Raw genomic sequence first — 27,822 nt, 5'->3', positions numbered from 1 at the left:
TACTGCTAGTAGTGAGATCAGGATTAGTGCTATGATGAGTATTGTTTTTAGGTTGCTAGTTTGGACTGCTCAGGGCAGGGGCCGAAGGGGGGCAATTTCTCTCGATCAAGGGGAGAAATGTAACGGCTACCAGGAAAATCTTTATGGAAAATCCTATGGGGTCAAATCCGCATTTGTAAGGACTTGATTCTTCTGTATCTGTCTTTAGTCGGGGAAGTCAGAATTCGCTAAGTACAAGTAGTGAAGCTAGTACTATGTTTGTGGTTAATGCTATACGGTTTATTATTCTTTTCAGATTGTACTAATTGACTGGAAGACAACTAATTGATACTAAAAGAACACACCCTCAACTCCATTTCACTGTACAGTAGAAACTAACACAACATTGTAAAACAACTCTACCCCAATAAAAGAAAAAACAGAATAGACCCTCATCAATAAATGGGGATGTATAGAAACAGCCATACTATGTCTACAAAGTGTATCAGGCAGTGGCTTCAAATCTGAAATGATTTGAAACTGTAGTTGGCACAGGCAGCAGACAATGAGGAAAAGTAGAGCCAATGATCATGTGTAGGCCATGGAAACCTTTGGTTATGAAGACTGTTGACCTGTGTACTCCATCTGAGATTGTAAAAGCTGTTTCATAATATTCTGAGGCTTGCAGTAGTGTAAAGTAAACTAGGGAGATTGTAATCAAAAGAGCTTGAGGAATATGCTTACAATTTCCTTCTATCAAGCTGTCATGAGCTTGGGTAATAGGTACTCCAGAGGCCAGTAAGACAGGTGTTGAAAAGTGGTACTTCTAATGGATTTAGGGGGTGAATGCCTGTTGGTGGTTAGCAACCACCTAGTTCAAGTGTAAGGGCAAGACTTGAGTGATGAAAACCTCAGAAGAAGCCTATAAAAAAGAGAACCTCTGAAATAATAAACAGAATTATGCCATATCAACATCCTTTTTGAATGAAACTGGTGTGTGATGGCCTTGAAAAGTGCTTTCCCTGGTGATGTCTCATCATCATTGACATATTGTTAACATACTAGTTAATCAGCCCGAGGATAATAAAAAAGTTGAGTTAAAATGGAATCATATGACTAGATGGGATGCTAAGAGAAGGGCTAAGAGGGCTCCTGTAAGAGGTCAGGGACGAGGATTTACTATATGATACGCATGGGTTTGGTGAGTCATTAGGTGTCATTGTGTAGGTAGAGGCTCACTCACAGGGTGAGCACGTAAGCTTGAATAAGGGCTACTGCATATTCGAGAAAAGTGAGAAGAACAAGACTAATAAATATAATGAGGGCTGTGGGAGGATTCATGCTTAATAGGGAAAGGGATGCTCCTCTGATTAGGTGAATTAACAGGTGACCGGCTGTGATACTGTCTGTTAGTCATAGGGCTAGGGCTGTTCGTTGGATAAATAAGCTAATAGTTTCAATAATTACTAGCATAGGGATAAGAGGGATTGGTGCCCCGGGTGATAGAAAGCGGCCTACAGATGCTTTTGCTTTATGGCAGAAGCCAGTGATCACAGTGCCTTCTCATAAAGGGACCACTGTGCCTAAGGTTATTGAAAGTTGCGTAGGGGCGCAAATGAGTTCAGTAAGAGGCCTAGTAAGTTTGTTGGCCAATGAATAAGGGACATAAGGATTAATGTTCTGGTTTGTCCTTTATAGTTCTGGATGTTCATTATTTGTTCTGACATAAGCTGAAGAAGTCATTGTTAAAGAGAAATTATGTGGTTATTAATCAGTCGGTTGAGTGCGGGGGAAAAATACCTGGAAACATAATAATTAAAAATAACAACAGTCAGCCCTAGTATCGTTGGGGTAATAAAAGAAGCAAATAGATTTTTGTTCATTCTGTTTTTGTTTCTCAAGGGTTAAATAAGAGGTAGCTTTTTTTCTCGGTGAGAGCTAGCTTTCTAGAATGGAAAAGCTCAAAGAGAAGAAAGCTAGCTTTATCAATATCAGTATCAATATCAATATCAATACTTTGTACATAATCTTTGTATTTCTTGTATCAACCATCTGTAACTGATATTATCATTGCCACTGGCAGGGCCAGCACATCAAGGAGTCAAGATGTGGGGTCTGGGTGAAAAAGATACAGATGAAAATCTTTAACATAGACCATCTGAGATCTTTGCCTATCTCATAAAACTGTTTCAGCATTAAATTTTACATAAGAAATATTTTAGCAATGTCTTGATATATAGTTACTCTAAAATAATAGAGGATGTTATTGTTGGTATGGTTGTGGCTTTTATCTTTATCAAATAAAACCCAGTCCTAAATTTAAAGAGGTTCCAATTGAAATAGAGAACATTAACATGGAATGCAAGCAAATGAGAACCAGAAAAAAAAATATCATGAATAAAATTTCATTGTAGGATTTGACTACATTATTGATTGTTTTTATCATTATGAAATATGAACACCTGCTCTTTCGTGAATGTCAACTCTGGGCTGAACTGTGTTAGGCGCTTTACATACACAATCTCATTTAACCTCACTTAATCACTCTAAGGTAGGTATTACTATAATCGTCGTTGTAAATATGAGGAAATTGAGCTTAAATGAAGTTCAGTATTTTTCTCAAAGTCCCCCGGATGGTGGTGATGCTGAAGCTATGACAGCAGGTATTGATCTCAAGCAGGTAGCAGGGTGTAAGGACTTCCCTCCTTCTGCCCCACTGGACTCCGCAGTACCCCATCTAAATTTGTTTGGGCATATTTACACCATCTCTCTACTGTTATGTGTTTGCAAGAAACGATGGAGGTGGAGTGGCAGCTCATGTGATGGAAAGCGTAGAAAAAACTCAGTTCCACGTTTAGCCCCATGGATGTGGACCACCACTAGGGGTCAGGCTAATATTCAGGCATATTTCAGTATTTTTTGGCATAACCATAATGCACAAAACACAAAGCAGCACCTTAATTTGCTCCCCAATATCCAAATGTAAAACAGAACAGCTCTGTGGAAAAGTATTTGGTAGTTTCTTAGAAATTTCGACATAAACTTAACACACAACACATTCTTTTTATTGCTGAATTGTATAATATATCCATTCATAAGTTGATAAGACGAAAAGCTCCAAAAAAATTAGAGATAAGAGCAGGCCAAGGGTGAGATAAGACTTTGACTCACGCTGTTTCCTTCCTAAAACATTCACCCCTACCCATATCCTGCTGTAGCAACCTCCTCCATCCCTTCTAACTACTTGTAAAAGATTTTGTCTCTGCTTCATGTCTCTTCATCCTCATATCATATTCAACCCTCAACCCACTGCAATCTGGCTTCAGCCCACATTATTCTACTGAAACTATTCTTGCCAACTTTGTTATGACCTCCTTTTTGTTACATGTAGTAGGTGTATTCCAGCCTTTATCTTTACTTCCTGTCTCAACACTTCTGGCCCTGTCGATGATTCCTTCTCTTACACTGATTCTCTTTCCATGTAATTAGTGATATTTTATACTTTTAATTTTCCTTCCACACCTATGGTTACTTCTTCACCAGCCTTCTTTCCGGGTTCCTCCTCCTCTGTCCATCTTTTATGTGCTGATACTACTTAGGCTCCTATGCAAGATCCACTTTTCCTTTTACTTGAAAGTGGGGTCAGAGGATCATCTGCATCAAAATCATGGAACTCTATTTGTCAAGCGTGTAGATTTGTGAGCTACATCCTATAACTGCTCAGTAAGACTCTGGAGTTGGTGCCCAGCATTCTGAATTTTATCACACCTCCTGGGTAATTCATCTGACCCCAAAGTTTGAGAATCTCTTCAACATCTTCCTTGGGTAATATCATCCATTCCTAAATGCTCAATTACCATCCACCTGATAAAAGTTCTAAACTTTATATCTCTAGGTCACATCTCATTCCTGAGCTTCAAAATCCACAGGCCCAAATTTCTGCTAGCCATTTCATTTAGAGTCCTACAGAAACATAAAACTTTCTATGCCCCCAAATGATCTCACTACCTTTACTTGCAAACTTCTGTGTTTTCTATCTTTGGAAGTGGAACCAGCCACCACTGCTGCAGATTCCAGAAATCTAATTAGCTTCCCTGACCTCATATTCTCACCCTCCTCTACTTCCAAACAGCTGTGAAGCTCTCTCAATTTAATCTTCTAAAAAATGATGATTCCAGCTACTTCTCTCCATCAACACTTAGTGCTATTCTAGTTGAGGCCAGCATCATGTATCATCTGGAACCACTGTAGCAGATTCCAAAAGAGTCCCTCAGCCTCTAGACTTAGGCTCTCACCTAACCGTGATCTTTTCTTTACACTGAAATGACTTTTCTAAAATGTGAACCTGACCAGGCAGCTTCCTTATTTAAAACCTTACTACAGAATCCCAATGCTCTTAGAAGGATGTTCATGCTTCCATGGTACAACCTCAGCTTACTGCCTCAGTCTTATTTATTATCCCCAGTCCCTGTTTTATCTTTTAAGAATTCTAACTTTTAGTTAAATTTAACTTCTCTTCGAAGAACACCACATCCTCTTTTGTCTCCATACTTTCACATATTATGCTCACTGTGACTGAAAGATTCTTCTCCATCTCTTTGCTTGGCTGAATTCTACTAATACTTCAGGTATCACCTTCCATATCACTTTCCCTGGGAACTCTCTCTGACCAGCCCCCCCACCAAATTCAAATAAGAGGATCCTGCAGTGTGTGATTATAATACGCTGTACCAACCCCATCATAGCACTTATTATCGTGCATTTTAAGCTTCAGTTTACTTAACCTTTCCTGCACTAGACTATAAGTCTAATGGAGGCTGGAACCACGGGACCACAGCTTGGAATGTGCCACTATGTATCTACTGAATGATTCAACAGGTGAATGACTTTTTAAAAAATAACCACAATCTAAAAAAAAGTGTTACAATCTTATATTTTCAGCTTTCATATAATCGAATTAAAATCAAGACTGGGAAATTACATTCTAGATCTTTAAATGATAATATGAACATTATTTTAATATAATATTTGAATTTTTAAGAATATATAAGTATAAATTTATTAATATTTTAGGGAAAAGTATTAGACAGTGTTCACAATTCATAATTTCAGAGCCACCTCAGAATGAGCCATAATAAATTATATAAAATTCTTTTCACATATTTGGATATAAGAAATACCACTATAAGTTTTAAGCTATTTAATATTGTATTCCTATTTAATAGTACCACAAATTGAATAAAGTTCTTATTTAAATAGACATGAAAAAGAGTCTTGTTCAAGGTCTTTTATCCCTGTTTATTCACTTTCTCTGAATGAATGGAATTTGAAAAGCTATAATATACATTCCCTTATTTGAAAACATATTTTCCTCCTCTAAAACTCATTTTTTTACTCTGTAGATTTCAGGATGACCTCTTCACTGGCAATTTCAAGGTACTTCACTTACTTTTGCATGTGGGCTTTTTAAATAGAAGCTGACCGCTTTGAACTTTTGTATTTGAAATCCAGAAAGCAAATTCTCCTAGGGTTCCACATTAGGATTCTTCAGCTAGAAGCTAAGACTGGATGTGCATAAAATCAAATATTCAAGCCCTAGAAGTCTGTTCTCATGCCTCCTCACTCAGTGGCCATTCCATAGCAAACTCAGCTCTGGACAGCTCCCTCAGAAATTCACCAAAGTGGGGGAATTCATCATAGATCCAATTCAAGGTGTTGTCACATTGCCACCTCATGACAAATCAGAGCTATGCAACTTCAGAGGACATTGGTATATCCACTGGGATACAGAAATTGATAACAGAGCTGGAAGGTTAATTTTTGCCTTCATATAAATGCTAAACAATTTTTAAAAATGCAAATAATGGAGTTTGGAAGACTGGTTCCTTCACTTACTAGTTGTGTGACCCTAAAGCAAGTAAGATAATGTTTTTTAATGAGCATATATCAAATTAAAAATAAAGTGTGGCTTAAGTATACCACAAATGACATCACACAGGTCCAAAATTGAGTTCTTTTCAAGGGCTGGTTTGTGAATTACATAAGAATATGAGATATAACTCAATATACTAGCATACTCCCTGGTACTGTACACCATTCTGGTTAGCACCAATGGCTCCCAATGACAGGACACCGCACTGCCTGGAAGAAAGTGTCATGATATCAAACAATAGGGCAGAACTCCACCAAGTAATACTGAATACTTTTATTAAGGAAACAGAAAAAGAAAAGAAAATATGAAATAGTGGCAGTTTCTTTGCACAAAAGCTGAGTAAAACTTGTTACCCTCAGGGTAGAAAAGTTTCTTGAATTGGGAAATCATACCCTGAGCTGAGAGTTTGGAACATTTGTTCACAAACCTATTAACTTTTCTATAGCTTCACACTAAACATCGCAACTAGTTTATTCCCATCTGGGCCAGTAGGCCAAATTCTACCCTGAATTTTTCATTCCTATGTTCCCTGTGGCTGTTTTTACTGATCTGCATGCTCTTTCTCAACAAAAAGTGGCTTTACTCCTCCCTTTCTAATTTTCAGAAACATCTTTGTCATCCTTATGACCTTTCAGTGAGGGACATTCAGCATAAAGGGGAAAAAATATGTAAAAGCATCTTTGTGATGGTTGGCAGAAGATGTAAGAGCTGATATCTATGCCCTTGGGTGATTATGTACCCACTGGGGCTCCAGGTTTCTCATCTGCTCATCTGTGAAATCAGGAGAGTGATCATAAATACTATTATAAGTTTTTGTTTCTCTAACAAAGTAACTTTCATATACATTATCTCATTTGATCCTTATAACATCCTTATATCCCTATGAGGCAGATAACACACCCAGCAACATTTCATAATGGTATTATACAAATCCGCAGAGGTGAATATGAATCACTGCGCCAGTCAAAAACTCTCATTTAAGGCTGGAGGGAAGATTACTTGTTAACATGCAACAAATATTTCCTGAGCACCTACTGTGTGTTTACCACTGTATCTACACAATAAGGATGGAGTAATGAACAAGTTAGAACACACCCCTGTCCTTAGCAAGCTTACATACGAGAGTGGAGAAAGACTATAAAGTAGGAAACCAGATAATAAACTAGATGATTTAGAGAGGGACATAGCACCGTGAAGATAATAAAGCAATATACAACTTGGAATGGATTTGAGGCAAATTGTGCCAGAAGCAGATTTTCTTTAAGTGGCTAAAACAAAGTTTAAAAAGCAAGTAACAATAAAAGAAAATGTTTCCGGTACAGGACCAGCAGTACAAAAAAATAGTGTACGAGTACCTGGATAAAACACCCGTTTTGCAATAGTGCAACTTTTAAGTACATATTGTTGACTGTCCACAGTCCATGCAGAGTTACAACTCCACACTTCAACAACAACATGCTGACAGTTCCTAAAGAAAACTACTTAAAAAAAAAGGCATAACCCAGATGTTCCCTCATTTGACCAACTCCATCTAAGTTTAGATGTGCAGAAGGGCTTATTAGATATATCCAGAGTAAGCCACATGCAGCATGTTACTTGATCAATTTTCCTAAAATAAGGTTTCAGGACAATGACAGTAAGATAAGGGAAGAAAATATGGAGGAATGAAGTCCTAATTACTATACACGCATATTTTTTGACAATAGGGGGAAACCTTTTACAGATAAGTTACAAACAAAGAAAAGTCAAATAAACGATTTTGTACAAGAAATTTAACACGTTCTGTACAATGTGTTCACTTTGCTGTCATCTGTACAAACTCTTCTTAGTTTACTTGGCCATCACCGTCAATATCTGCTTCCCTGACATTTCATCAACCTCTTCATCTGTTAACTTCTCTCCAAGGTTTGTCATCACATGGCGGAGCTCTGCTGCACTAATATAGCCATTACCATCCTCATCAAACACAAGGAATGCTTCTCTAAGTTCTTCTTCACTGTCTGTGTCCTTCATTTTTCTTGCCATCATTGTCAGAAATTCCGGGAAGTCAATTGTGCCGTTACCATCAGCATCCACCTCATTAATCATGTCCTGTAACTGCTTCTGTGGGATTCTGCGCAACAGACCTCATTACAGTTCCCAACTCCTTTGTTGTTATAGTTCCATCACCATCCTTGTCAAATAGTGAGAAAGCTTCTTTGAATTCTGCAATCTGCTCTTCAGTCAGGCTGGTCAGCCATGCTGCAAGCGCTACCGGTCTCCGGGACTCGACTACTCAAGCACTCAGCTCGCTTGCTCCACTCGGACTAATTCTGTTCTGCTACTTTAATAGACTTATTTTGTGCCTAACAGAAACTCAATACATGGTTGATGAGTAAATCTCCAATCAGAATTCATCCCTCCGTTACCTCTATGCCTAAGGAACAGAGTCTGAATCTGTTGTAACAATACTCCCTGTGTGGAAGTCTGGAAAGAAAGTAGAAAGATTTTTGACAAGGACAAAGAAACAGATTTGAGAGATTCCAGAGAAAGAAGCAAGGACCACGATGATGAGGGGGAGGTGAAATTTTGGGAGGATTCTGGGTGGGTGCAATGAGGAAGGAGGAAAGTTCCAGAATGATGGCCAGGTTTGGAGTGAATAAATGGCTAAACTATCAGTTCTCCCAAAAGAGGGTAACCTGATTTATAATGTTTGACACATCCCTTATCACACAAAAGTGCTCGATTGCTTGAATTGTTTTGAATAGTATGTTTTCATTAGTGCTAATAATGAAAACATAATTAAAAGCATGTTTGTAGTGAGAGGCAATAAGTTCATTTTTGCACATGACAAATTTAAAGTGCTTATGGGACCACTAAGCAAAGAGGTCCCATTGCTTGCTGGATATATACGAATGGAGCAGATGGGAAATAGGGTCTAGATTTGTAGATGTGATGCTGATGAGGTAATTGAAAGCAACACAGTATAAAGAGAATACGTAACCTGAGAAGAGAAGGAGTCAGACATTGGAATATCAACATTCAGTGAAGCAATAGGTAACTATGATGAGAGAGGGGTGGAATAGCCAAAGGTGTAGGAGAAAGACCAGGGCAAACTGGTTTCACAGAATTCAAGGTAGAAAAAAAATCATGTAGAAGAGAGTACTCAACTGTGCATTTCACTGGATATAAATTTTATATCAATTTAAAAAAACCACTTACCCTCAGACAACCTTTACTAATTTGTTTTGGCCTAGATTGTTTTGCTTCTAAAGATTCACTGCCTCTGTTGGTATGTTGAAACAGCAGCCTCCAGTGGTTATGATCATGGAGAACTACGATTTATGGACTAGGTATGGTTTTTTCACATAGTACATGCTCAACAAAGTGAGTTGAACTAAATTAATTGTTCTTCAGTCACAAAGAAACAAATGCTTTGCATGATGCTCTCTTAGGGCAAAGAACATTGGCTTAAAGTGAAGATCCTGGGATTATGCTGGTAAAACAGTCAAGACTGTTTGCTTGAAATACTGATCCATGGTCCAATCGTTGTTTGCTGGCTGCTGTGGCAATCTGAAGCTCACAAGATCAGCATCTTTGCTCTCCCTTCCCCTCAATTTTTGGTTGTTATGGGAGGGACAGCAAGCCAATAGTTATGCTTAGCTCTGAGTATATGATCAATTATTTCTTTCTTCATAGTATGCTTTCTTAAAAAGCCAAAAAGTGCATTTTTACCCTATCAAGGCTTTTAAAAGTTGCTCATAGTGTGCCACTGACAACAATAGTCCTAAATTTCAATTTCTACTCCACCTCTCAGACTTGCTTTATCTTTTTTAGATCTTTTCTTCTCATCTGACGAGAACATGTTTTTCCAGACCTCAAGAATCTTGAGAACTCCACTGAGTCCACAACACCAGGCACTGGGGTCTTGCAGAGGTGCACAGTTACTAAACAGTTGCTGACCCTTCCTTATAGCTCTCTATCACTTTCTTGTTTCCACTCGTCCGACTTCGGAGCTCTCTTGAAAGCCCATCTCCCTTAAGCTACATTAAGCCCCTCTCAATTCCACCCAACATTTTTCAATGGCTCCCTGCTTCCTTAATCTCTACTTCCCATCTATTCCCCTGGTAAAATTTAGCTTCTCTAAATTCTTCACTTATGTTTTGCATTGACATGCCTTATGTCCAGTCATTTCAGTGAAAGGAAATATCCTAAAAGGGAAGGATTCACCAAGAAGAATGAGGACCATTGATGGATTATACTTTTGCGTGTGTCTTTGAAATTCCAAATTCATCTTCATTTTCAGCACGTGGTTATATCATATGATGAAGTGAAATATCAATATGTTAAAAAATATAATTTTGCATTTGTGACGAAATCTAATTTATTAAAGCTATATTTCTATACACACACACACACACACACACACAAATGGCTATGTTCACAGTTCCCTAAATCTACCATATTTTAGAAATGTAAACATTTTTATATTGGTAGCTACATTACCCCACTGTTTTACTTATTTTACTTAAAAAAAAAAAAGAAAATATTTGCCTTCTTGTTAAAGGAAAGCTATGTAAGGAAAAAAACGTTACTTTAAAACTATAAAAAGATATATCAGAAGAAAAAGAAGTATGAGAGGCATCTAGGAATTTCAGAGTTCTCTCATGGGCATGGTGAAGTGAACACTACAATCAAGTTAGAGTTCTCCCACATACTATTCCTATGTTTCTGGAAAAGTCATGGAGTCTATATTCATGATCCATAGGGACGCTGTCAGAACCAACAAGATAACCTACCTAAAATTGCTGTGTGCTCTTATGTTCTCCCAGAATTGTAGTGAATGGGAATTATTTGGATTGTGTGGACACAAGTATATAAAGCAAGCTCCAGAAGAATTCTGTTTTCTTTGTTTTTCTGATCAGGTTCGATACTATGATCAGATGCATTATATAACCTCTAAATGCTCTTGTTCACTGTAGAGTATAACTAAGTACTTCTATTCAAAACCAAGTCATGTTACCCATCTGACTATAATAACTCACACACTGGGTTGGCCAAAAGTTCCTTCGGGTTTTTCCGTGGATGTTACAAAAAACCCAAAGGAACTTTCTGGCCAACCCAATATTTTGAATTGAAAAATCTTTGGATTAGAATGCCTACATGCCAATAACTCTAGCCATTGGTGTTGACATATAAAATGAAGGTAAATGCAGCATCTTTCTTACACATTTCACTACTGCTTAGCAAATGGCCCACAAAAGGAGTATAATACATATACTAAATTTGATGGCATAAATCAACGGATAAATGAATGACCGAATGAATGACATACAGAAGCTATGGCACGTTGAGGCAATGAATGCACTGAGTGACTGATGGGAGTCATGGGGTTGTGAAGTTGCTGGGAAGCTCACCTCACACTTCACATCTGGGAAACCATCACTCATTTTTGAAGCCCCAACAACGAAAATAATCTTCCAGCTACACAGATTCTGAACCTCAGGCAGGACTGCTCACTCAGAACTATGTCTATCCCTCCTTAAGATCACCTGCCATGCTGCACGACAACTGGCACTGGCATTTGGCCTGTTAGACCACAGACCCCCTGGAGGAGGAGCTGTGCATTTCTGAACACACAGAGCCTGGGACCGTGCCTGACACACACAGGAGGTCTTAACAAGAAAGTAAAGAGTTAGTTGAATAAAAGAGGACTTTACATTTCACTTGAACTCCTTACTGAATAAAGACAATAATTTACTCTTCAGGGAAAAAAAAAGAAAACGAAAAACCCATCAATTAAGTAATAAGCTCAGTAGAGTTGGGAAGGAAAAAGAGTAAAACAGGCAGTCATAGCACAGCTGAAAAGCAGACTCGACCATTTATTCTTCTTCTGCACTTAAAACATTTGAGAATGCCATTCTCAGAAAATTACTATAAACGTTCTCATTTATATAATAGGAGAAGCCAGTGCGTGTTTTCCTTCTGTAATTACGGTTATCCAAGAAATCCCATTCAGTGCACTCCCCCCACCCCTTTCCTTCCCAAAACCACAAAGATTCTCAATTACCATTTAGTAGGTTTCCTTGTATATGGGCACTAGACGATGAGAAAGTAAGTTCTACCCCTTCCTCCTTCGAGCATAAATAAAATGAGGGCAGGGGTTTCTCATTTACTTTGTTCTCTGCTCCTTCCTCAGCACTTCGAACTGTACCTGGCACAGAGCAGATACTCAATAACTAACTGTTGCTTGAATGACTGACTACATATTTGATAATAAAGTCATAAATCCTCTCAGCTGAAAAATCTTTGTTTTCCATTCTTAGTACTTGCTTTTTTTTTGGCATGATATCTAAATGTAACCAAAGAAAACTAATAGAAAAAATTTTAAAGATACCTATAAATTTTTATACATATTCTTCATTCATTCTCTTTACTCCAATTTAAATCTGAAAATTCATATTAAGCAGCCAGAAGCGTCCTAACTAAACTCAAGAAAATGGAGGCAATGTCTTCAGATTTAATGATTTTAAAATCAGTGTGTGAGTTGACTAAATTTGTTTATAGCATTTTTTGTTGAGCAGGAAGTTTTAAGCATATTTCTTAATGCTTTCATTGTGCAACTTAACTTTTTTCCACTGTAAACATATAAAAATGTAAATATGCAGTGAATCCATAGATGATCTGAGTCCTCTTAGTTCACTCTGCCTTCCCACAGGTGTGTATTCCTCTAGCACTAATCTTTGAATTATATTCAAAGCAATCCTGATCAATATAGAAGTCCTGAACTTAACTACTTCGTTACTGCAGAGTTTACAGAGGTGAATTCTGGGTGAAATTTCTAAATCATGCCTTGTTACCACTGGAGATATTAAGTATAGGGCAATTTACCCTGTGTCGCCATACATTTCACAAAGCTGCTAAGTTAAACACATTGCAAAAATAACTGCAAGGGCAATTTTAAAATTTCTAAACATTTAGAATATTTCAAATAGACTAAAACTTACCTAGGGGAAAAAGTAATGTATATTCATATATTCACCACACCACAGATTCAGTTTGCCAAATTTGCCTCAAAACTTTTTGTTTTTAATGGACTAGGTCTTCACAGATATAGAGATATAGCTAAAGCTTTCTGTGAACTGCTGCTCAATCTCCCACATCCTCCCCCACCTGCCCTTTCCCAGGCACTCCCTCGAATGACTTTGGTGATTATCATTACTGTCCATATTATTCTTTTACAAAATATTTCTCCCCAAACAATATTTGCAATATTTTCCCTGTTACTTTAAACTTTATATAAACTGTATTTACAATATGCTCAACATAGAATAACACCCGATAAATGCTGTTAGTCTTTTTGTCTTTTTGCCATGGCATATGCTTTTTTTTTTTTGTCTCTTGACACTGCATTTGAGATTTGCTATGTTGAGACATGTAATTATGATTAATTCCCTTTAGCTGTGTCACTGGGCTCTAATCAAACCACTCCTGTCTGAAAGCATCTTTTTCTTTCTTTCGCCCAGCAGCTCCTGGGATCCAGCCACCAGCTCAGGAATGCCTCTCTCCCAAGACTACTTCCTTTGACCTTGGTTTTTTAAAACACTTTGTTGGTATAGAGTGATTTTTTCTTGTAATTTAAACAGGCCTAGCATTACTGTTTCCATTTAATGGACATGAGATAATTTAGAGGTTTTAAAGTGATTTTATGTATAGACCATGTAAACTGAATAAATAAATACATGAAAAAACAAGTAAAAGAAAGACCTTGTAATAAACATTATGTACTGTATTTAATGTTTTAATGCAAATGATTCCATAATTAAGTCTGTATATGTTTCCCTGCTCACATACTAGGGAGTTTTTCTAAAATCACAGCTAGTAACAGAACTGCTAGGTTAAAAATGGGTACAATTTTACTTACTAGATACTACACAATTGTTCTGCAAATTAGGCTTATCAAGCTATGCAAAAGACAACAGGGTCTAAAAATGTCCCTTTCTAAACACCCTTACCAACATTTGGTATTGTAAGAATTTAAAATATTTTACCGATTTCCTAGATCTCCTTGTTTCTCATATATTTCACCAATTTCTAGTGAAGTTGAACATCTTATCCATTCTTTATCCATCAGTCCAGTATGGTCCCTTCTAGAAATTGCCTGCTTCGATCCTCATTTGTCCATTTTCCTATTAGTTACTGTCCTGCTAATTTATAGAAATTCTTTATAAATATGAAATATTGATCCTACATTGTTTACATGTGTTGCAAACATCTACTCCCAGTTTGTGACTTGGCTGTTTATAGTGATTTTTATTGAACAGGATATTTTTATGTGGATCAATGTGTCAACTCTTTTATTCAAGGTTTGAATTTTATATTTCATTAAACAACCTCATTCTTATTTTAAGTTTATAAGAAATCATCTTACATTTTATTTTTAAAATTTTAATATTTTATTTACATAATTAGGTATTTAACCTAAATGCAACAGATTTTTTTTATATTTGAATGGTATAGATTTTTTTTTCTATATGGATAACATAGTACTTCCAGGTTAGTTATTTACCAGTCCATTTTTTTCTTCAGTGATCTGTAATGTCATCTCTATTATGTATCACGTTTACATTCACATGCAGGCAACAGCATTCTTTCCCTGGCTTAAAAAATCTAGATCAAGAGGACAGTAAGTTGTTTTAGTCAGCTCAGCCTGCCATAACAAAATGCCACAGGCCAGGTGTCTTAAACAACAGACATTTATTTCTCACAGTTCTGAAGGCTGGGAAGTCCAAGATCAAAGTGCCAACAGATTCAGTGTCTGGTGAGAGCTGATTCCTGGCTACAGAGGGCCTCCTTCCAGCTTGTGGGTAGCCTTTCCTCCATGTGTGCTTGTGGGGAGGGAGTTGACTCTCCTGTCTCTTCTTCTTATGAGGACACGAATCTCATCATGAGGGCATCACCCTAAACCTAACTACATCCCAAAGGCCCTCCAACCATCACACTGGGGGTTAGGGTTTCAATATATGCATTTCGAGGGAGCACACAAAACACTGAGTCCGTAACATAGGTGCTCAATAAGTGCTCTTTGGTGCATCAAAAAGTAATTTAGGGCTTCCTTGGTGGCTCAGTGGTTGAGAGTCCGCCTGCTGATGCAGGGGACACGAGTTCGTGCCCTGGTCCGGGAAGATCCCACATGCCGCGGAGCGGCTGGGCCCGTGAGCCATGGCCGCTGAGCTTGCGCATCCGGAGCCTGTGCTCCACAACGGGAGAGGCCACAACAGTGAGAGGCCCTAGTACCGCAAAAAAAAAAAAAAGTAATTTAAACTGATTCTCTGCAGCAGCCTATTACTGAAACATCTTTTAAATCATCTTTCCCCTCTATGAATACAGAGCTAACCCTAGCTATAGAGGAGCCACATCATTTGGGTATTTAGCTTATAATATTCTAATTGTACACATCTAGGGAGATAAAGAGAGAAGGAGAGAAACAAGAATTTAAGTAGCCTGAGTGAGTCTGCCTGCCCTTCCATGCACTAAATATAACCAGGAGGGTAGTGAACAGGGAGACACAAATTAACTGTGCCTACAAGGTATGTCGGTCCCTGGAACCTCTCTCAGAGTAATCAGCTTGCAGTGTGTGCAGTGTGGTTCTAGTTTGAAGATATGCATTTTTCATATACGTATTTTACTTCATAGAATTGTACACAAATCTCCTTACGCTGCACTTTATGTCAAACTTAACGGGTTTCTAAAGGCATTTTTTCACTATACATGGTTTCTGCCCTAAGTGCTGACTAAACCCTAATTGCTGAGGCAGACACTACTCCACCGTAATCAGTGTGTCAACAGAACATCAAAATACTCTTCTTCTTTAAACAAGAGGTCAGATAAAAAGAGAAGTTTCTAGTCTTCACTCACAGGTGAACCAAGAGGTGCAGGGATAAGAGTGATTTCTGAGATAAAGCCAGCATGAAATAGAAAACTAGTGAGGATGTGCTGTATAGCAAGGGGAACTCTACTTGGTGCTCTGTGGTGACCTGGATGGGAGGGAAATCCAAAAGGGAGGGGAATATGTGTATACATATGGCGGGTTCACTTCACTGTGCCGCAGGAGCTAGCACAGCATTGTAAAGCAACTATACCCCTGATTAAAAAACAAAAATAAAAACAAAAAACCCCAGCATGTCTTAGTTTCCAAGGTAAACACAGGTATACCAGGACCCTGAAAACCTGGAAACAGAGCCTCTGTCCACCAGCAACAACTGGGCAACAACAACTTGGCCCTTTCCTCCTGGATGAAGAAATGAGTTTGCTGACACTGTGTTTGTTTCAAGACCCAGAAAGTGCCAAATACTATAAAGTCACAGAAATGAACATGACACATTACGGTGGAAGCTCTTCTCGAAAGATGGCAGACACATTGAATAGAAAAGGGTTTGGCTGTACCAAGAAGTGAGTTTCTCAAAGCTACAGAGAGAATGACTTTGCAGGGACAGTGGCATTGCTGAGAAGGTGATTCCCTTAGGAACACTGTTGACAAACAAAGCTTTGCTGATAGTGGCTACACCTGCCAATCCTCTGTGTGGCTAACTCACTTCTGATAACCTTTCATATCAGCTTGTTATGTCAGGAACTTAATCCAGCCCAGCAGTGGTTTTGTGGTGCTGTCCAGACAAGCTATTCTCACCTGAAATGCTTCAATGGCTGTATCTATCCAACGGCAAGGAAAATTAGAATAATTTTCCCAACAATTTATTATACCATAATAATAGTTTACCTGAGGAACTGGAAGCAGAATTCATTCCCCATTCTTTAAAGCATGATTCCTTTCTGAATCAATCACAAGATATTAGCTCTTCTAGGTATCTCAGAGATTACCAAGTCCCATAACTTGGATAAGAATCTGCAAAGGAGAGGCACTGAGTAGTCCACAGTCGCAATGCTAAGAGGCAGAGCTGGTCTTAAACACCGCTTTCCTAAATCTTTGCATCCTAGATCTTCGCTCAGCATTTGCATCCACAAAGCCAAATGCCAATAAGCTAATCAGGATCCTATCAATGCAGCTATTTTCTTGCTTAAACAATTTACTACTTTAAGAGACTAGAGACCTAAAACTTTGTGCTCCTAAGAGCTTAAATGGAATGACACAAGAAAAAATCTGTATAACTGGGGTTATCTGTAATGCTCTTTTTTTAAAGTTAAAAAAAAAAAAGGAAAGAAAATGGCTGTAATTCTTCTCCACTGACTAGGTTTACTTGGGGTTGGTTATTATTTCAGAGTAGCAGGTTTTAAAGGGACAGTCAGGTCTCAACGGCATGAAGAAAGGTGCACAATTTTTTCTGAAGCTCATCAAATTAATAATGACAATAATAATAAGACTAATAATATGATAGCTAGCTTTTATTGAGTTTGTGGGGTTTTTTTGTTTTTTTGGTTTTTTTTGGCCACACCACACAGCATGCGGGATCTTAGTTCCCAGACCAGGGATTGAACCTGTGGCCCTTGCAGTAGAAGCACAGAGTCCTAACCACTGGACTGCCAGGGAATTCCCTATTGAGCTCTTATTAGTATCTAAGTTCTATTTATCATTTAATCCTCATAATAAACTATATGGTAGATATTATTTACCTATGAGAAAACTGAGGCATAGAGGAATTTTAAACCTTATGGAGGAAGGAATTGAATCTAGGAATGCCTCCTTAAAAATCACAACCTTAATCATTCCTTACTGAGATTATCCTCTTATAAAGATAGGGAGATGGACTTCAGAACTCTCATCGTCTTTTCTGGATTTAGAATTTTAGTTCACAAAAGGTGAATCTGCTACCTGGTTTGCTGGTACCCTCAAAGAGTTAATGATCCTTCCAAGGCAGAAATTCCCTGGAAGGGAGTAATTCACAGCCTGGGGAAATGCAGACCAGTACGTATAACATGGTAAGCAAATGAGTTCTTTCTATTGCAGTGTCGAGGCTGACACATTACATAGGATCCTCTCTGCATCCTGTGGATAGCAGCATCTATATAATGTACTCAAAATAAATAAGGCTTTGAGTGTATGGGAAAGATAATCACAATTCAATTTACACAGAGACATGAATCGTCTACTGTACGTTACAGTGACTGCTTAACTTCTCAAAGAAAACATTCGTTCTTCTTCTTTCCCAAAGAGCATCTTGCTCATCTACTAACTTCATATTTTCAAATACAGCTGTTTCCCTCTCAGAGGTCAGAAATGCCACCACACATACTGGATCCCCTTGAAGGGATCAAGAGAGAGTCAAGTTCTCAAAAGTGCCTCATGAGCACAAGAAGAAGGTCCAAGTAGTGTATGAAGGGGGATGAGACAGTTTCCATTCTCTTGAAAGATGGCTACTCTCAACTGTAATGGATGGTCAGAGAGTTGCTGGTGAAGAGGGACCGACACACTGCTGCGGCAAGGCACACAGGTGCAGAGTTTTGGAGTATCTACAGGAGAGCCTTCCATCCCTCAGAGCCAACAGTATGGCAGTGATTCCAAACATACAGGCAAAGCTCCACCCTCAAGGCCGTATTACACGTACGTGGCTAAAAATGGAAACTTTCCTACTGCCCCAAAATGGGGACGCTGTTAAACACATATGGTGCATTCTCGTTAAGGAATACTATGTGGTCACCAAAGACCACACTTAAAAAGCACAAACAGTAAAAGATAACAATAAATATTAGATTCTACTACTTTTATAAGTTTTGTAGTTTTAACTCATTCTCTCCTTTTTTTCTCTCTCTTCCTTTCCTTTCCTTTTCTTCCCCATTAATTCAAACAAAAAACTACATTGGAGATAGTGTGGTAGGGAATATACCAAAACGATGAAAGGAGCTCTCTGTGAACTGGTCATCATTATTTCACTTTAAAGAGGGGAAATGTAAGGATCAAAGCGGTCCAATGTCTTTGACCCTGGTGTACAGTACTGGTAAATTGGGGTGATATAATACCATGCTGCTTCACACCTACCCACTGAATTTAACACCCCCCACCCATTCCTCAGTTGTGAAATGATGACCTTTCTGATCTCTTCAAATGCTGGTGTAAAGGGGTCCAGACACATATGACTGTGAGACTTGCATGTTCTTACCATAAAAAGTTCACCAAGTTAAACGTATTATAATTTCAGAAGTCATATTATGAGAATTAAAATTATCAGGTCTTTAGTGTGTATATTATAAAAACAAGTTCTAGTTGAAATGAATTATTTTAAATTAATGAGCAGACCTGAAAATCCATTTTCATTCATTCACTCATTTGCCATATATTTATTGAGCACCTTTGGTGTCCCAGGTCTTGTGCCTGACTCCAGGAATATAAAAATTAATAACATAGGCCCTACTTTCAAGAAGATCAATGGCAAGTGAAACATGATATACACACACACTAAAGTTGCACACACATGCTATGGTAATTATAATGATAGGGATAGTGCCAGGTATGAGTTAGAGAGGCATGAAGAAAAGTAACAGCCTGTGAAGGATTCCTGAAGAAAAGAAGGGAATGCCTTAGTCAAATTATATAGTATTAATAGAGATATCTAGGGGGACAGGGATAAGAAAGAACATGCCAAAGAGCTGGAAAACACTGAGTTCAAAGTAAAGAGAGACAAAGGATGAACTTTTCCACCTGGAGCAGATGACAGCAAAACTTGTTCACCAGTTATAGTTCAGATGCGAACCACTACAGGGAATTGACAAGATAATCAAATTAATGCTTATATTCATCTTTACCATGTATTTTCCATAGCTGCTAGAGCTCTCCAATGGTTATATAAAAGATGGCTTTAGTGGGACAAGCCATGTTCCCCCGCCCAAGTACAACAAACCAATTTGTGTAAGACATGCTGAAGCCTTGAATTAGGGAAGTGGTGACAGGGATAGAGAAGGAAGAACAAATTTAGAAATTAAGTAGATTAATCTATATGATCAAGGTATGGACCATCCCAATATATACACAACCTCAGGATTTGCATACTATTTCAGGGAGTCAAATAATTTAAAGCTCATCCTAAGTGTCTACGAATACTCAATTAAGAATGCTTCATCTATAATAAGTAAAACTGTGATGAATACCTGTGGAAATTAATTTTCACTTCAAACTATCAAACTACCATTGCTGTTAAACACCTACAATGAAGACTGGCCTACTTCTCAAACTGATTCAGTGAAATTTTATTTTAGATATGGTTTATTAGGGGGCTTCCCTGGTGGCACAGTGGTTGAGAGTCCGCCTGCCGACACAGGGGACACGGGTTCGTGCCCCGGTTCGGGAAGATCCCACATGCCGCGGAGCGGCTGGGCCCGTGAGCCATGGCTGCTGAGCCTGCACATCCAGAGCCTGTGCTCTGCAACAGGAGAGGCCACAACAGTGAGAGGCCTGCGTATCGCAAAAAACAAACAAACAAACAAAAAATGCACGTGCCTTTTGACTCAGAAATTCCGCCTCTAGGAATTTTATTCTAAGGAAAAATTGGAAATTGGCACAAAGATATAAAACACAGATGAATTCATTTTTGCAGAATTATGGAAAGAGGGGTAAGACGACTAGGTAAAAAGCCAGAAAACTGCAACAGGAGATAGAAAGCTAAATCATGGTACATCTGTGGGATGGAGTACCTTGCAGCTTTTTAAATTGTGGAAGAATATTTTTAATGACATTCAACGTCTCTGATGTTGGATTACATTTCTGCATGACTGTTATACTTCAAAGAAAAGGTTACTCTAAAAAAATTAATAATATATCTGGCCATTCTCACTTAGTATGTGGTTGTATCATTTAGATGTGTTTTTCAGAATATGTGTTTTTCAGATTTTCAGAATATGGAATGCTAGTAAAAACCAACAGTCAAAGAATTAAACTGTAGGATATGATAACTTCAATATTTTATTATTTGGCCTTTGTCTACACTCCCCTCAGCTCCATATACATCTCTAAATTATGGCTAAGGAGGTGAGAATTAATATAATTAACAAAGGAGGCCAACATTATGAGCATCATGAAGGAAGAAAATAAGAGAAAAACTGATAATTAGAAAACTGTCTAACTATTTCTTGAATAAACCAAAATTTTCTCAGTGAAGCTTTAAATTTAATCACATTAAAAAAACAGAAAGAACCTAAAAATCTACTCTTTCAAAAACATTAATTACTCAATAAATACAATTATAGCAAAGGATATTCTGTTTCTTGACTTTACTTAGGGTCCATGTATGGGTTCACTTTGAGATGATTTACTGAGCTATAGGCGCTTTTCTTTATGTTAACTTCATATGTTTTCTTTATGTTAACTTCATATGTTTTCTTTATGTTAACTTCCAATGAAAACATTTAATATCTAAGTATTGAGAAGTAAATATGGTTGCAAATGCTTTGTATGTTGTGGATCCCATGTGAAGAAGAAAACTTTGAAGGAATTCATATCTAGCTAAGACAAAAAGAACTGAAATTCAAAGATTGAACCCTTTAAGTACAATAAGAAAAGAAAAACTTGTCTGAATGGGTATGACAAATAACATCTATTTAGAGAACTTAACAGAAATGACTTTACTGTAATTAATGCAACTGCCAGTCCTTTCCAAGATAACACTCTATGATGATGGAAATGTCCAAATCTCCATTGCCCAATACAGTAGCCACTAGCCACATGTAGCTGTTGAGCATCTGAAGTGTGGCTGGTGTGACTAAGAAACTGAGTTTTCAAATCAATTTAAGTTAATTGAATTTTAATAGTCATATTTGGCTAGTGGCTACAGCACAGCTAAGAGTAAGCAATGGGAAACCAACTATTTAGCTTTAATTTTCAAGTTAATAAGATTGTATGTACTGGAGAAAATAAAATGAAACCCCACTCTTCGGTCTCTACATCCCCTAGTCTGAAGTGCCTCGTTACTGCTGATAACACCTGCATGGCTGACCATTTACTCCCTAAGAGAAGAAAACTGACACTGCTTATACGTTCCAAATGACACTGCCAGTGAGCTTTATTTTCTAATGGAACAACTGCTTTCTAGTTAAACGGGTTTCTCTAAAGGTCTAAGGATTTGCTGTCATGAAAATATATGTTTTATCACCATCTTTCTCTTTTCTTTATTTTTTAAGTCAATAATAAGCTACAACTACTAGAAAATTATTTACTTTTTCTTGAAAATATTGGGACAATCACATTGTCCCTGTTTATGGCTCTATGAAGCTAGAAATTTGGTTATAAATGTCCAGCTTTCCAATCATGCACTGTATCGTTTTCACTCTAGAATGGACCATTTCTCTACAACCCTGGAACCTTACATAAACTTCCTCTCCCTATATTTCTCCTACATTTGGACAATTTCAAGTAGGCCTTCAGAATGCAGAGTTCAAGTTCTCCAAATGCCTTCCATAATATTCACCATTTGATTTTGTCTCTCTACTATGACCTGCTCTACGTTATATAGTAGTACTGAATATTTTGATAAGGGATTGTGATGCCTATTTAATTTTCTGTCTTCACAAACTATAAGCATGTGAGGTCAGGGGTTGTACCTTATTTGCTGTACACATATATAGTTTATTAATATTTTCTGGGTAAAATGAATGAAATAAATCAAATATTACTAAATTAACTACATCACTAGAGGGGTGAAAAACAAAGGACATATGTTAATTGTATTATTATTTTTTTTTTTTGCGGTACGCGGGCCTCTCACTGTTGTGGCCTCTCCCGTTGCGGAGCACAGGCTCCAGACGCACAGGCTCAGTGGCCATGGCTCACGGGCCCAGCCACTCCGTGGCATGTGGGATCTTCCCGGACCGGGGCACGAACCCGTGTCCTCTGCATCAACAGGCAGACTCTCAACCACTGTGCCACGAGGCAAGCCCTGTTAATTGTATTTAAATTCATTTGATTACACACATGAGCAACAACACACTCTTCTCTAGTGCCTATGGCATATGAAACAAGAGAAGGGTAATAGGCTGCAAGCCTAAGGAAAAAATGTCAGAGCTGAAAATGAGAGATTTAACAAAAGAGGAACATTTTGTATGTTTGCATATATAAATGCCATCAGATATAACAGGGATCTGCCAATTTTTTTTTCTTAAATGGCCAGATAGTAAATATTTTACGCTTTGCATGGCACAAGGTCGCCATCACAGATTCTTTTTTTTGGGGGGTAACAACCTTGTAAAAATGTAAAAACAATTCTTAGCCTACAGGTTATAGAAAAATAAACTGCAGCCTTCATTTGGCTGACAGATTATAGTTTGACTACTCCTGACATAGAGGATTAGCACTCCTAATGTGAACACTTAAATGATTTGTCATGCTTTGCCTCAAAGAAGAAAATTGGCACATATGGATGATAAATGTTACGTTAGTATGAATCTGAGGCTTCACATCCCATGTTTAAAAAGGAAAGACGAAGAAAGAAAAATAGTCATGGTAATTTAATCAGAACAACGTTGACCCAGTTACAGATGTGTTTGCAGATGGCAATCTGTATAAAATGGTCTGATTAATAAGGCCTGACATATGATAACACCAGGAACCCACACTCCATAGGATGTTAAAAATATCTAAAAATGCAAGTTGCAGAAAAGGGCTCTTCCCCATAGGCTCATGGAGCTTCACTGAAGTAGATGAATCCTTCTTTGGAAAGTCTTATCACCATTGCTGGTTATGAAAGATATTGTATCCCATATCTACATAGTGTTTTTCTTTGGATTTTACTTAATCAGAGAAGTAAATATTTTAAAAGGGAGGCAATGTACCTTTTCTTTGTTCTGCCTCTAGAATTAGTGTATTATTCTCCAAATGATGCCAATTATTAGATTTTAAAAAGTGAACACAGTGTTATACTTAATAAATGCCTAAAAAGAGAATTCTCTCTCTTCTTATAACTGAGCAGGACCTTGTGGGGCCTTCCCAGGACAAACGTCCCCACCACCCCCACCCCGGCCACATGTCCTCCGCCTGCCTCTTGTTTGTAGAAAATATTTATTCCCCCAGGCCTCCACTGAGTCATAAAAGGCTGGCTCAAGAATTAATGATTGAAAGAATGTGAACACGTAGTAACAAAAAATAGTAGTTGGACCAGGAGAAATGGTAACAATTTACAGTCACAGAATCTTTAGTTCCTCCCTGAAGGACATAGATAACAGCATCTGACACATACTCTTGAGTTGTTTTGCATATACTAAAAACCCCACTAGACAGAAGAAGCTAACTGCATGATGACTATAAGCACGTAGGTCCCAGACCAGCTGGGGCCTGAGGACTGATGATGTTAATCCCTTGTCGCCATCCTGTTAACTCACCATCAACCAATCAGAGAATTATGCAGGAGCTTACCAGGCACCCTGCAACTATCTCCCTCATCTTGCCTTTAAAAACCCTTCCCTGAAATCCATGGGAGAGTTCAGGTCCTTACTTGGCCTTTCAATAAAGGCTGCACTCTCCTTCACAAGAGCTTGGCTTTACTGTGTGTGGGCAAGTGGACCCAAAGGTCTAGTTTGGTAACACTCTTTCTGGCTTATTCAGTGAATTCTCCATTTACATCTTCTTTGTAGCTGCATCTTACAGGCTTAAGAACAATAGCTCACTACAAAGCACGTAAACAGAATGTATCTATTATCTCAATACCTTCAGACATGGTTAGTACTTACATATTCAAGTACAGAACAGACAGTCTCCTAGAGAACTTTAGTTTTTCAAGAAACACTGTAAAATGGTTCTAAAATAACCCCTTAATTTTGAGGGAGAGAAATGTCTAGGAAAAAAAAATAGTGTTACCCACAGAATAAAAAAAAAACAGGCTAAACAGAAATCAATCTTTTTTTTTTTCCTTTTGGATTGCAAAAATTGCTAAAGTGGTTAAGGTAGCATACGATTTTTCTTTCTGAAGAACTTTGTCCAGTCTGACAAGTAAATAAATGTGTAACTCTCTCTCTCCTTTTATTGCTGTTGAAACAAGAAATGGAAAATAACTGCAGCGCATTTATGACATACTAGTTTCTTTCTCTACATGAAACACACAATGACAACACTTTATAGATGAACTGTACCTTTGATTGAACACAGAATGGTGGACTAGCTTCACTTTTGTGGAAATGGATAATCTGTCATAGTTTCTGCCCCTGGAAAAAATTACAACCCAAAGGAAAACTACTGGAAAGCCTTTTTTTCTAACAGTGATAAAATATGAAACTGGTATTTTTGGTGTACATAAAATATTTTTAAAAAATTCCTAAGGAATGCTATCATCATCAAAGAATGCTTGAAGAATTTCATGTTTCAACACATACCACTTCTCATACGTCAAACCATATTATTTACCAAAAAATCATTTTGAGATTGCTTCATGGTTATCATGCTCTTGTCTGATCATCCATTCTTTATTATTACTTACTATTACCATTACTATTACTTTTGAAATAAATATGTATTATTAATGAAAATCTGCTTTATATATGGTATATATGTAAACTTAATTTTCCTCTCATACCCTGTAACCTGTAATATGCCAGATCAGTTAAAAGAGCATTTAAATGTTAAATGCTCCTATCACAGGAGTATAAAGTAGAAGAGGTAAAATTTCCCCAACCTCAGAAGAAAAGCATGATCAACTGATGTCCTTTTATGGAATTATAGCAACAAATTCCAGCCAAAAAATTTTCGATTCGTTATTTAAAAGATATTTTTCAAAAAAATAGAGTAAAAAGAATTTGTTTCACAGCATTGCTAAACAGTTTCATAAATCCAAATTTGAAAATAATGCCAAAAATCATACTGATTTTTTTCTTCTTTAAATAATAGTGAAGTTCCATTGAAACTGTTTTTTAAAGATTAAATAAATACTTCTGAAACTGCATGATTTTACTTTCAATACCAGTTTAGCTGGTCAAGAAATTTTGGTGAATTTTGGTATGAGAGTCTTTCTATTTCCCCTGCTCCAAAAAATCAGTAAAATAACAGGTTACAAAATCTGAAAAGTCTGGGTTTAATAAGCCAAGGTTTCTAGATTTAATTTACTCTGAAAAATAATTGTGCCTATAATACACTGGGATTTTCCAAAAACTTCTGGAGTTGCCATTTGGGAAATCATTAGAAGAATATAAGTTTTCTCAATCCAGTTGAAATTTGAAGACTAGGTATATATACTTTTGATAATTATTCTTTACTTCTTTTGGGGTCTCTCTCTCCTATGCTAACACAAGCTGATTAAAAGTATACCGATCTTAAAGGAAAAACTGATATTCTACAATTGCTTCAATACTCTTTGTATACAACTCGTTGTCTAATTTTCTGCTTGCCAAAAATAACCCTGGGCCACATCACTGCTATGAAGATTAAAATTACTTTTAAATATATTCATTAGGTAATTTCTATATTTAGGATACATAGTCAAAATCATTATTTTTCATATTTACAAGTTGTCCTTAAGTATATATTTGGTTCTAGTTATAAATCTAAATGATTAATCTCCAAAATATACAAACAGCTCATGGAGATCAATATCGAAAAACAAACAACTCAATTAAAAAATGGGTGGAAGACCTAAATAGACATTTCACCAAAGAAGACATACAGATAGCCAAGAGGCACATGAAAAGATGCTCAATATCACTAATTATTAGAGAAATGCAAATCAAAACTACAATGAGGTATCACCTCACACCAGTCAGAATGGCCACCATCAAAGTATCTAGAAACAATAAATGCTGGAAAGGGTGCGGTGCAAAGGGAACCCTCCTACACTGTTGGTGGGAATGTAAATTGATACAACCACTATGGACAAGAGTATGGAGTTTCCTTAAAAAACTAAATTTAGAACTACCATATGACCCAGCAATCCCACTATTGGGCATATACCCTGAGAAAACCATAATTCAAAAGGAGATATGTACCACAATATTCATTGCAGCACCATTTATAATAGCCAGGACATGTAAGCAACCTAAATGTCCACTGACAGATGAATGGATAAAGAAGATGTGGCACATATATTCAATGGAATATTACTCAGCCATGAAAAGAAATGAAATTGAGTTATTTGTAGTGAGGAGGATAGACCTAGAGTCTGTCATACAGAGTGAAGTAAGTCAGAAAGAGAAAAACAAAGATCGCATGCTAACACATATATATGGAATCTAAAAAAAAAAAAAGGTACTGATGAACCTAGTGGCTGGGCAGGAATAAAAATGCAGACATAGTGAATGGACTTGAGGACATGGGGAGGGAGAAGGGTAAGCTGGATTGAAGTGAGAGAGTGGCATGGACATATATACACTACCAAATGTAAAATAGATAGCTAGTGAGAAGCAGCCACATAGCACAGGGAGATCAGCTCGGTGCTTTTCGAAGACCTAGAGGGGTGGGACAGGGAGGGTGGGAGGGAGACTCAAGAGGGAGGGGATGTGGGGATATATGTATGCATATGGCTGATTCACTTTGTTGTACAACAGAAACTAACATAGCACTGTAAAGCAATTATACTCCAAATAAGATGTATTAAAAAAATAAATAGGGGACCTGGTCCGAGGAGCAGGGGCGGGAGCTGCGAGACCAGGGTGGTGCAAAAGGAAGTGGAGTTTCTAAGTTATCATTAAAGTGAAGAAACGTTATTATTTACTTGAACCTTCTTCTTGTCATAATCTTTGGAAAGATAGGTGTTTCAAGTAAGGGATCAGGACTCCCTCTTGCCAGAACACCAGAATCACAACTAATTGCTGAACAATCGTCGACAGGAAGACACTGGAACTGACCAAAAAGGATACGCCACTACCACAGATAAAGGAGAAACCACAATGAGATGGTAGGAGGGGTGCAATCACAATAAAATCAAATCCCATAACTGATGGGTGGATGACTCACAAACTGGAGAACTATACCACAAAAGTCCACCCAATGGAGTGAAGGTTCTGAGCCCCATGTC

At 37.6% G+C, this 27,822-nt stretch overlaps 1 long non-coding RNA gene and 1 pseudogene across 4 annotated transcripts in view; both read right to left on the bottom strand.

Moving 5' to 3' along the window:
• Positions 1 to 27,822, bottom strand: part of LOC149749912 (uncharacterized) — an 83,409-nt gene that overhangs the window by 32,790 nt on the left and 22,797 nt on the right. The gene's annotated exons all lie outside the window — the stretch shown is intronic.
• LOC149749913 (calmodulin-A-like) lies at positions 356 to 11,340 on the bottom strand (annotated as a pseudogene).

This window comes from Delphinapterus leucas, chromosome 3 (assembly GCF_059928025.1).
Source record: "Delphinapterus leucas isolate spDelLeu-1000000601 "Yukka" chromosome 3, BTC_Dleu_Yukka2, whole genome shotgun sequence".
NCBI classification, from domain to species: Eukaryota; Metazoa; Chordata; class Mammalia; order Artiodactyla; family Monodontidae; genus Delphinapterus; species Delphinapterus leucas.
Note: the sequence above shows the minus strand (reverse complement) of the source record. Positions and strands in the feature narration are given on the sequence as shown.